Source organism: Pinus tabuliformis, chromosome 2_2 (assembly GCF_031772625.1).
Source record: "Pinus tabuliformis cultivar Carrire ecotype Pingquan chromosome 2_2, CPIR1, whole genome shotgun sequence".
NCBI classification, from domain to species: domain Eukaryota; kingdom Viridiplantae; phylum Streptophyta; class Pinopsida; order Pinales; family Pinaceae; genus Pinus; species Pinus tabuliformis.
In genome coordinates, this window is record NC_142300.1 from 1,070,327,572 (window position 1) to 1,070,337,959 (window position 10,388).

The following is a 10,388-nucleotide window of genomic DNA, read 5'->3' on the forward strand; positions in this document are numbered from 1 at the left end:
GCTGCCTCATCGACAACAATATTAGTGCACTCCACCGCCTTTTTGGTCCTTTTCTTGTAGCATTTGTAACTTTTGATTTTGAATGAGTAACCAAGAAAGACACCTTCATTAGCTTGTGAATCAAAATTCTAGAGCTTGTAATCATTTTTTTGGCATTATGATGCATGTGTTGTAGTTGATGGCAACCCACTTGTAGTAAAACAACTCACTTGTATATGGTAACTAGATGAATCTACAGAAGATATATCAGATGTGACAGAATACATGACAGTTTTGTTTACATATGTGACAAAATGCAAGGCAGTTCAGAGGAATCGGTTCAGAACTAATGTACAATGGAAAATCACATTATAACAAGTCTATTAAGAGGGAACAAAGTAATGGTACAAAAGAATAGGATGAAGGAACAAAGGACTACAGATCAGAATCAAGAAGTTGAAGGAAAAGGACATTTTCAGGTATGTTAAGTTGTATATGCGAGTTCCCTGTACAAAAAGAGTGTATACACACGAGTTAATAGAACAAAAGGAGCGTATATGTATACACGCACTTTCACAGGAGGAAGAACGCGTACATGTTGGAAAACCAAGGTTTTGGTTCGAGGTATTTAGTCCAAGGTATTTTGGTCCAAGGTATTGATCCAAGGTATTTGGTTCGAGGTATTGACCCTAGGTATTTGGTCCAAGGTATTGGTCCTAAGTGGTTTTGGTCCAAGGTATTGAGAAAGGCCCAAAAATATATAAGGAGGAGAAGATCATTAGGCCAAGGTGTGCAAGTATTGAATATCTTATGAATTGTTAGATCAAATATGAAGGTGATGGGTTTCTAATGCTTTGCTTGATCTGAGCTAAGGATGCACCTATGTGGTTGATGATGGATGATGGATCGGGATCATAAGCCTTGAAATGAATTATCATTATGTGATCTGATAATGGATGGCCTAGATCTGATTGCTAATACTTGTTTTATCCTTATATTTGATGATCTGGGTATGTTTGAAGTCGGGAATTGCAACGAACTTATAAGTATTTGCAGTTCTATATACTGGTTCACTTTGGCGAAGGTGCGTATACATGCTGGTTCAACTCTTCCAAGTAGCATATGCAAAATAAAAGCTTGATGTTCAAGGATGATTGGTCTAACAGACCAGTGCTGCTATTTTACTATTGTCTATCAATGAAGTCTTATTAGATCTGAAAGTAAAACTAAATGCATAAAGAGTTTGTGTCTCATTGATTAATTGATTAAGAAAGAAGGGTGATCCTTGTTTCTATTTGTTTAGAACTCTGTAATATGACAGTAGATCTTTAGAATGTCACTGATTGGTACAGTTTGTGGTTCATAGGTTTTATGATTCAGTATATTTAGAGGTATACGCAGGTTGGGAAAAAGGAAGTAGCATATACATGCAAGTTTTCTTCATTAAAGGAGCGTATACATTCTGACACATGACTTTTTGAGGTTACAATTAGTTCTGGTTGTTGATGTAGTGTTCTGGATTCAGATCTGTGTACTAGTTACAATGATCTGTTTGTTCTAGTTGATTGGTTGAATTTGATTAAGTTTGAATGAATGGTTGAATCAGTTGTGTCAAAGGTTCAGAGGTTTCAACTATTGATTGTTTCAGTTATATCAGAGATTGATTGGGTTTTAGTGATTGGTTGATAGTCTAGATCTGAATACTGACGCATGTTTTATTCTGTAAATGTTATGATCCAGGTATCAATGAAGTCTGGAATAGCTGTGAAGTTTTAAGTTAGTATATGTAGATCTATACACTAGTTCCCTTTGGTAAAAGCGTGTATGCACACTGGTTCAACACATCAAAGTAGTGTATACATTATGAAATATGATGTTTGAAGTTGCAGTTGGTTTTGGTTGTTGATGCAGAGTTCTGGGTTATGCTTTGTGTTCCAGTGACTATATTCTAGTGACATTATTATGAATGTTCAGATTGACTAATTGTGATTTGATTCAGTGATGATGGGTTGTCAATGATTAATTGATTCAGTTGTGGTTGATTCAGAAAGTGATGATTGAGTTTCAGCGATTAGTTGATGCAGGTGTATTTGATGGTGGTATTTCAGCTATGATTTTGATCTTCAATGTTGATGATGGGTCCAGTATGAAAACATGGCGTTCAGATTGTGGTGTTGTGTTCTAGGACTATCCAATCTAAAAATTTATGAAACATGGTCACTAGAGGAAGAGAGAAGGTCATAGCCTTCTATAGGCCGGCACCTACATACTGGTAAACATATCGGCTAGTACAAGAGCCAGGGGATTGGAGCTCCCTTCCAGTAGCAGCTGGAAAATGAGTTAAGGTTGGAGCCTTCTGTAGGTTGGTGCCTATGTACTAGTAAATGGATTGATTAGTACAAGAGTTAGGGGGTTGTAGCCCCCTTCTAGTAGAAGCTGGCGAATAAGAGAAGGTTGTAGCCTTCTGTAGGTGGGTGCCTATGTACTGGTAGGAGTCTGCACCAGTACAAGATTGTAAACATATTTTCTTATTATTAAAAGAAGACAGAGACAATAGCAGCAAGTGGTTTTCACCCACATTTGGTTTCCACCTTAAATCTTGGTGTTCATGTGTGTTTCTTATGTGTGATGGTTTATTCTGTTATTACTACACATGGTTATTGTTTAATGTTTAATAAAGTATTGATGAACTGATTAAAAATCAACATATGATGAATTAACTGAATCATAAGTTCACTGGATATATGTTGGTTTCCTTAAGAACAATTGTGTGCACACGCAAGTTCCCTTCATTGAAGTAGCATATATAAATCTGATTATGAAAATGAAAAAGTTATTGATTTGTAAATACTGATTCACTCCCCCTCTCATTATTATTTCCAACAATTGGTATCAGAGCAGGTCCCTTGGCAGAAGCTTGATCGCTTGAAGGAGATTCGTAGAAACACTGGGAAAGAAGCTAAAGAAGAAAACACCTCAAAAGAAGGCATCTCAAAGGAACTTTGACAGTGGGAGAGATGATTGGGGATTATGTGGAAGCAACTATTCAGATTCATAATCACCTCAGAATGAAGATGAACAAGCAAAATAACTATCAAGTATGAATTTTTTGTCCTCTGGTGATACATTTCTCTGTTCATTTGAAGATAATGAAAGTGATAGGGAAAAAACTGGATTTGCTCTTATGGGTGAAAGAGAGAGAAATCAAATAGAGGCAGGATTTAAAAGGCTCATAGATATAATTAGAGATCAAAAAGATCTAATCGATGAAAGGGAATGTTCCTACAAAGAAGAAGTTACCAGATTAAAATATTAGTTGGAGAAAGGAAACAAGGTAAGGAAGCAGTACAAGGAAAAGGAATATCAATGTCAAAAGCTACAGGATGAAGTGAAATCATTAAGAAGTGAAGTAAGTGAAAAGAGTACAACAATCAAGAGACTTAAAGATAGATCTAGTTACTATGAAAGTCTTGAAGCTAAGATCCTCTCTCTGAAAGAAGATCCTGAAAGATCAAATAAGCAGAATGAAAAGCTACTCCAAGCATATGAAGAACAAACAAATGACACTCTCAAATTAAGGAAACAAGTGGAAGAAGTAAGAAAGGCTGAAGAAATCTTGAAGAAGAAATATTTGGAAAAGGAAGAGCAATATCAGGTTGAGGTAAATATCTTAAAAGGTAAATTAGAAGAAAAGGATAAACTGTTATGATTTCAAGACAGTACTAAGATTTTGGATAATATTCTTAGTAGTTAAAGGTCTCCTACCATCAAAACTGGTCTTGGTTTTCATGAATATGTTGAAGATGAATCTAGCTCACAAGGTGAGGCAAGGAACTCTAATGCAAAATCTGAAATTATCAATAAGGAGATGAGAGGTCAACCCCATCAACAACCAAGGAAAGAAAGTCTTCAAAGAAAATCTTTTGCGCCTAACTGTGGAAGTGATAGTTGGTTATTTCCTCCGATGAATAATGTTGAACATTTTACATGTCATAATTTTGGACATGTTGTAGCAAGATGCAGAAGAAGAATGGTTCAAGACTGTCACACAAAAAGATCATCAACTTCCAGGTACTTTAAGGGATATTGTTTTTCTTACAATATGCTTGGTCACGAAGCCATTGACTGCCATAGAAGGAATATGAAACATGTAAGATGTTATGCTTGTAACAAGTTTGGACATATAGCAAAGGAATGTAGGAGAAAATTTCAGGCACCATACCAAAAGGAGAGAACATCATCACACTCAAAGATATGGAAGAAGAAGGAAGTACAGTCAGAAAGATGTGGCATAGCACAGTGTACAGACATAACAGACTCAAGCGGAGCTGAAAGTGTGAAACTTCAGTGTTATAAATCACATATGCAATTTTCATGAATACAAGTCGTGTATATATGCGAGTTCAAAGTTGCATAGTCACGTATATGTGGGTTTGAGGAAAAAGCAGTGGGACAGACTCAGAAAAAGGGGTCTGATATGGTTCAATGAATTATCAAATATCTGGTTGATGATGATTACAGTCTGCTGATAATATGTAGAAGTGCTCTTGGCCCTCATAAGTTGTTGATGACTTGACATATATCTGATTCATGATGATGCCTTGATATTTCTTACTGATATATGCAATGATCAGATCTAACAGGGAACAGTTGGCACAAGTTTAGGCGGAGAATATGCTATGCTTATAATAATGCATTGTTGGCATTATGTTTAGAAGTATTTGGTACTTATGTTGCTGAAGTATTTAAATGATACATCATGCTATGCTACAGTCATGAGTTTTTATATGATGAAATCTCAGATGATACTTATATTACTTGAGCCACCTAGTTGTTATTTAGATCAGATTTATGGATGATTGTGGATAACCTTTTGATGATGCATACAGTACATATGATATGTTGCTTAAAGGACAAGGAGAAGTGCAAAGATTAAGTACACAACTTCATTATTTGATGATGAGTCACTCATTTATTTTATGATGATGTCATCATGCCTTCAATAATGCATAAAGTTCATATGGTGCAGTTATGATGTAGGATTCTTATAGTTCATGGCTCTCACATGGTTATGGATTGCTACTGTTGATGGTATCAAGAAAGCTTGACAAATGACTATGAGCTCATGGTTTTCTAGATACATATTGATAGCTCTTTGATCGATACACATTATGTCGTATACATGGATGATTACTTAAGTTGCATATTGATAAATATTGTTGGTTGGCCAAGAGAATGGTGTTATTGTAGGGATGGCTATTTGAAGACATGGATATTCGGAGACATGGCTTAATAATGATGACTTCTTACGTTATGATGATAAGTTTGATACTCACACTTGTTGATTATCATGGTTGATGCTTATCAAATGTGGGATGTTCCCTAGTGATGATACATGGTTGATATATTGAGGACTGTTGTGGAAAGATCTTGTAGTTCTTGATGATGATGCTATGATCATAGATGATGAATATGGTGTTTTCACATACATATGATATGATGTGATGTGAATGATTTTGTGTTACTGCTTGGAGATATGACATATAAGGTTATGATAAGGCTCTTTCTACTAAGGAAACAGAGCAAGTTGATCTTGATGAGATCAAGAGGATGAGTTGATATCTATATGCAACATACTTTTTCACTAGTTGATGATAATTACATGGTCATATCTTGGGAACTAATGATGGACATATATAGGTTGCTGGTCTAGATGTTGTTGACAGATGGTTGTGGTGCAGATCATACATGGTGTATTATAGTTGATGATGACTACCATGGTCTTGTTTAGATCTTTAGTCTCTGTTATAAATACCATTCGATGTAAAGGTCATATAAAGACCCATGATGTAATATGTCTCTATCTTTCATAGTCCTTTGGTGAGTCCCTCTTGGTCATATGATGTACTTTGTACCCCCACTATGCATGGGAAGGATGATGTAATAATTACTATATTTCAGTCATGCATAAATAATTGCTATATCCCCACTTGGTTGGGTAGATGAGTCAAATTTGGTATATCCCCATTTGGTTGGGAGATTGACATATGTATGAGTCATTGGTGATTGGAAGGTCATACTCACATAGTTGAGTTATAGAGTCATGTTATTCTTTTGGAAAATATTTTTGCAAACTTTACATGTGCTCAGGGGGAGCATGGATGGTATAGTGCATCTCAGCATGTTCCTAGGGGGGTTCAATCAGAAAATTCAGCATGTGCTTAGGGAGAGCATGATCAATGTTCATATTCAGCTATTTAGATATGAAAGTCTTCATTTTGGTCAGCCCTTTACCCCTGATATCAAAGGGGGAGAATAACTTAGCCTGCCCTTTTCTCTTAATGTCAAAGGGGGAGAGTATTTTGGTGTTGCTTGTTATCTCTAACAGTTTCTATAGCTTATGGTAATCAACACCAACATGGTTGCCATCAAGTCCAAAGAGGGAGATTGTTGGCATTATGATGCATGTGTTGTACTTGATGGCAACCCACTTGTAGCATAACCACTCACTTGTATATGGTAAATAGAAGAACCTACAAAAGAGATATCAGATGTGACAAAATGCATGGAAGTTGTGTTTATAGATGTGACAAAATGCAGGGAAGTTCAAAGGAATCAATTCAAAAGTAATGTAGAATGGAAAATCACATTATAACAGGTCTATTAAGAGGGAACAAAGTAATGCTACAAAAGAATAGGATGAAGGAACTAAGGACTACAGATCAAAATCAAGAAGTTGAAGAAAAAGGACATTTTTAGGTATGTTAAGTTGTATACGTGGGTTGATTGTACAAAAAGATCGTATAAATGTGGGTTAACAGAACAAAAGGAGCGTATATGTCTACACACACTTCCACATGAGGAACATGTTGGAAAACCAAGGTTTTGGTCCGAGGTATTTAGTCCAAGGTATTTTGGTCCAAAGTATTGATCCAAGGTATTTGGTTTGAGGTATTGACCCTAGGTATTTGATCCAAGGTATTGGTCCTAAGTGGTTTTGGTCCAAGGTATTGAGAAAGCCTAACACTATATAAGGAGGAGGAGATCATTAGGCCAAGGTGTGCCAGTATTGAATATCTTATGAAGTGTTAAATCAAATATGCAGGTTATGGGTTTCTGATGCTTTGCTTGATCTGAACTAACGATGCACCTATGTGGTTGATTATGGATGATGGATCAGGATCATAAGGCTTGAAATGAATTATCATTATGTGATCTGATAATAGATGGGCTAGATCTGATTGCTAACACATGTTTTATCCTTTATATGTGATGATCTGGGTATGTCTGAAGTCGAGAATTACAACTAAGTTATAACCAAGTATTTGCAGATCTATACACTAGTTCTCTTTGGTGAAGGTGCTTATACACACTGGTTTGGCTCTTCCAAGTAGCGTATGCAAAGGAAAAGCTTGATGTTCAAGGATGACTGGTCTAACAGATCAGTATTGCTATTTTATTGCTATCTTTCAATGAAGTCTTCTTAGATCTGAAAGTAAAACTGAATGCATAAAGAGTTTGTGTCTCATTGATTAATTGATTAAGAAATAAGGGTGGTCCTTGTTGCTATCTGTTTAGAACTTTGTAATATGATAGTAGATATTCAGAATGTCACTGATTGGTACATTTTTTGGTTCAGAGGTTTTATGATTCAGTATATTTAGAGGTATACGCAGGTTGGGAAAAAGGAAGTAGTGTATACATGCAAGTTTTCTTCATTAAAGTAGCGTATACATTCTGACACATGAATTTTTGAGGTTACAGTTAGTTCTGGTTGTTGATGCAATGTTCTGGGTTCATATCTATGTACTGGTTACAGTGATCTGTATGTTCCAGTTGATTGGTTGAATTTGATTAAGTTTGAATGAATGGTTGATTCAGTTTTGTTAGAGGCTTAGAGGTTTCAGTGATTGATTGTTTCAGTTACATCAGAGATTGATCAAAGATTGATTGGGTTTTAGTGATTGGTTGATAGTCTAGATCTGAATACTGATGCATGTTTTATTCCGTAAATGTTATGATCTAGGTATCACTGAAGTCTGGAATAGCTGTGAAGTTTTAAGTTCGTATTTGTAGATCTGTATGCTAGTTCGCTTTGGTAAAAGCACATATACACGTTCGTTCAACACATCGAAGTAGCGTATACATTATGAAATATGATGTTTGAAGTTGCAGTTGGTTCTAGTTGTTGATGTACATTTCTGGGTTATGCTTTGTGTTCTGGTGAATATATTATGGTGACATTATTTTGAATGTTCAGATTGACTGATTGTGATTTGCTTCAGTGATGATGGGTTGTCAGTGAAAGATTGATTCGGTTGTGGTTGATTCAGAGAGTGATGATTGAGTTTCAGTGCTTAGTTGATGCAAATGTATTTGATGGTGGTATTGTAGTTATGATTTTGAGCTTCAATGTTGTTTATGGGTCCAGTATGAAAATTGGATGAAACGTGGAATTCACACTGTGGTGTTGTGTTCCAGGAGTATCCAGTCTAAAAATTTATGAAACATGGTCCCTGGAGGAAGAGAGAAGGTCGTAGCCTTCTATAGGCCAGCACCTACATACTGGTAAACATATTGGCCACTAGAAGAGCCAGGGGGTTGGATCTCCCTTCCAGTAGCAGCTGGAAAATGAGTGAAGGTTGGAGCCTTCTGTAGGTCGATGCCTACGTACTAGTAAACGAATCGACTAGTGCAAGAGCTAGGGGGTTGTAGCTCCCTTCTAGTAGAAGCTGGAGAATGAGAGAAGGTTGTAGCCTTCTGCAGGTGGGTGCCTGCGTACTGGTATGAGTCTACACCGGTACAATATTGTAAACATATTTTATTATTATTAAAAGAAGACAGAGACAACAGCAGCAAGTGGTTTTCACCCACATTGAGTTTCCACCTTAAATCTTGGTGTTCATGTTTGTTGCTTATGTGTGATGGTTTATTCTGTTATTACTAGACATGGTTAGGTTACTGTTTAATGTTTAATAAAGTATTATGAACTAATTAAAGATCAATATATTATGAATTAATTGAATCATAAGTTCATTGGATATACGCTGGTTGCCTTAAGAACAGTTACGTGCACATGCGAGTTCACTTCTCTGAAGTAGCGTATATAAATCTAATTATGAAAATGAAAAAGTTATTGATTTGTAAATACTGATTCACCCCCCCTCTCAGTATTGTTTCCAACACATTCCTCTTGATATAACACTTGCTACTAAAATATTTGAAGCAATCCACTCTTTACATAACTCATAAGGAGTTTTTTCACTATTCATCCCAAGAAAGCTTGCGTTGGAAAACTATATAGCTGTTTAAGAAAATTATCTCCAAAAGGTACATGTGCCAACACCAACCTCATCCATCATAGCTCATGCCATGTCTTGGATTAACCTGTTCTTCCTCTATACCACACCATTTTTCTTAGGTCTTGTAGCAATTGAGTCCTTCCTATTAATCCCACGCTCCTCACAAAACTCTTCAAATTCTTTAGAAATGTTTTCACCTCCTCTATTATATCTTGGGCACTTGATCTTTAAATCTTTCTCATTCTCAACTAGTGCCTTAATATACTTAGACTTGTTGAATTCTTCCGACTTCTCCTTCATGAGGATGATCCAGGTAGCTCTTGTGAAGTCATCAATAAAAAAGATGAAATATCTTTCTCCTCTTGGGATCTGTTTACTTGCAGGTCCAAAAATATCGATATGCACTAACTCCAATTATCTAGAGGTTGAACATTCCTTAGTTTTGTAGTGCACCCTTGTTTGCTTCCCAAGCTAGCATAAATTGCATATAATGTTGTCTATTTTAGATAATTTTGGCAAGCCTCAAAGTGATCCAATTTTATTGATCTTGACTAGGTTGTTGAAATTGACATGACCGAATCTTCTATGCCAAAACCATGATTCATTTATTTTTCTCATGAAACAATTATGTCTAATGTCATTAAATATATACATGTTTTTATCATTTCTGATTTCTTTTTCCACCAATCTTCCAGATTTTGAATTTTTTATTTCACATTCTCTAGATCTAAAGATCACATCACCCATTATCACACATCTTACTCATGCTGAGAAGGTTGTGTTTCAATCCATCAATAAATAGCACATTCTGAGCCTTGGTTTATTTATCTAACCTTACAATCCCTTTGCCTTTGATGAAGGTTGGAGCATCATTTCTAAAGTTAACATCATACTCCTTTAAATGAAAGAAGTTTATCTTGCCACATGTCATGTGCTTGAAGCATCTACTATCAATAAGACACTACTCATATTGATCATGGGTTGTCTATACCAACCCACATTTTGATATTTTTTATATTTCTTCTTCCATCTTCTCATCACTTTCTATTCATTTGACTTATGTTTAATATGTTGCCTTGCAAGACTTGAAAATTGAATCTGCATTCA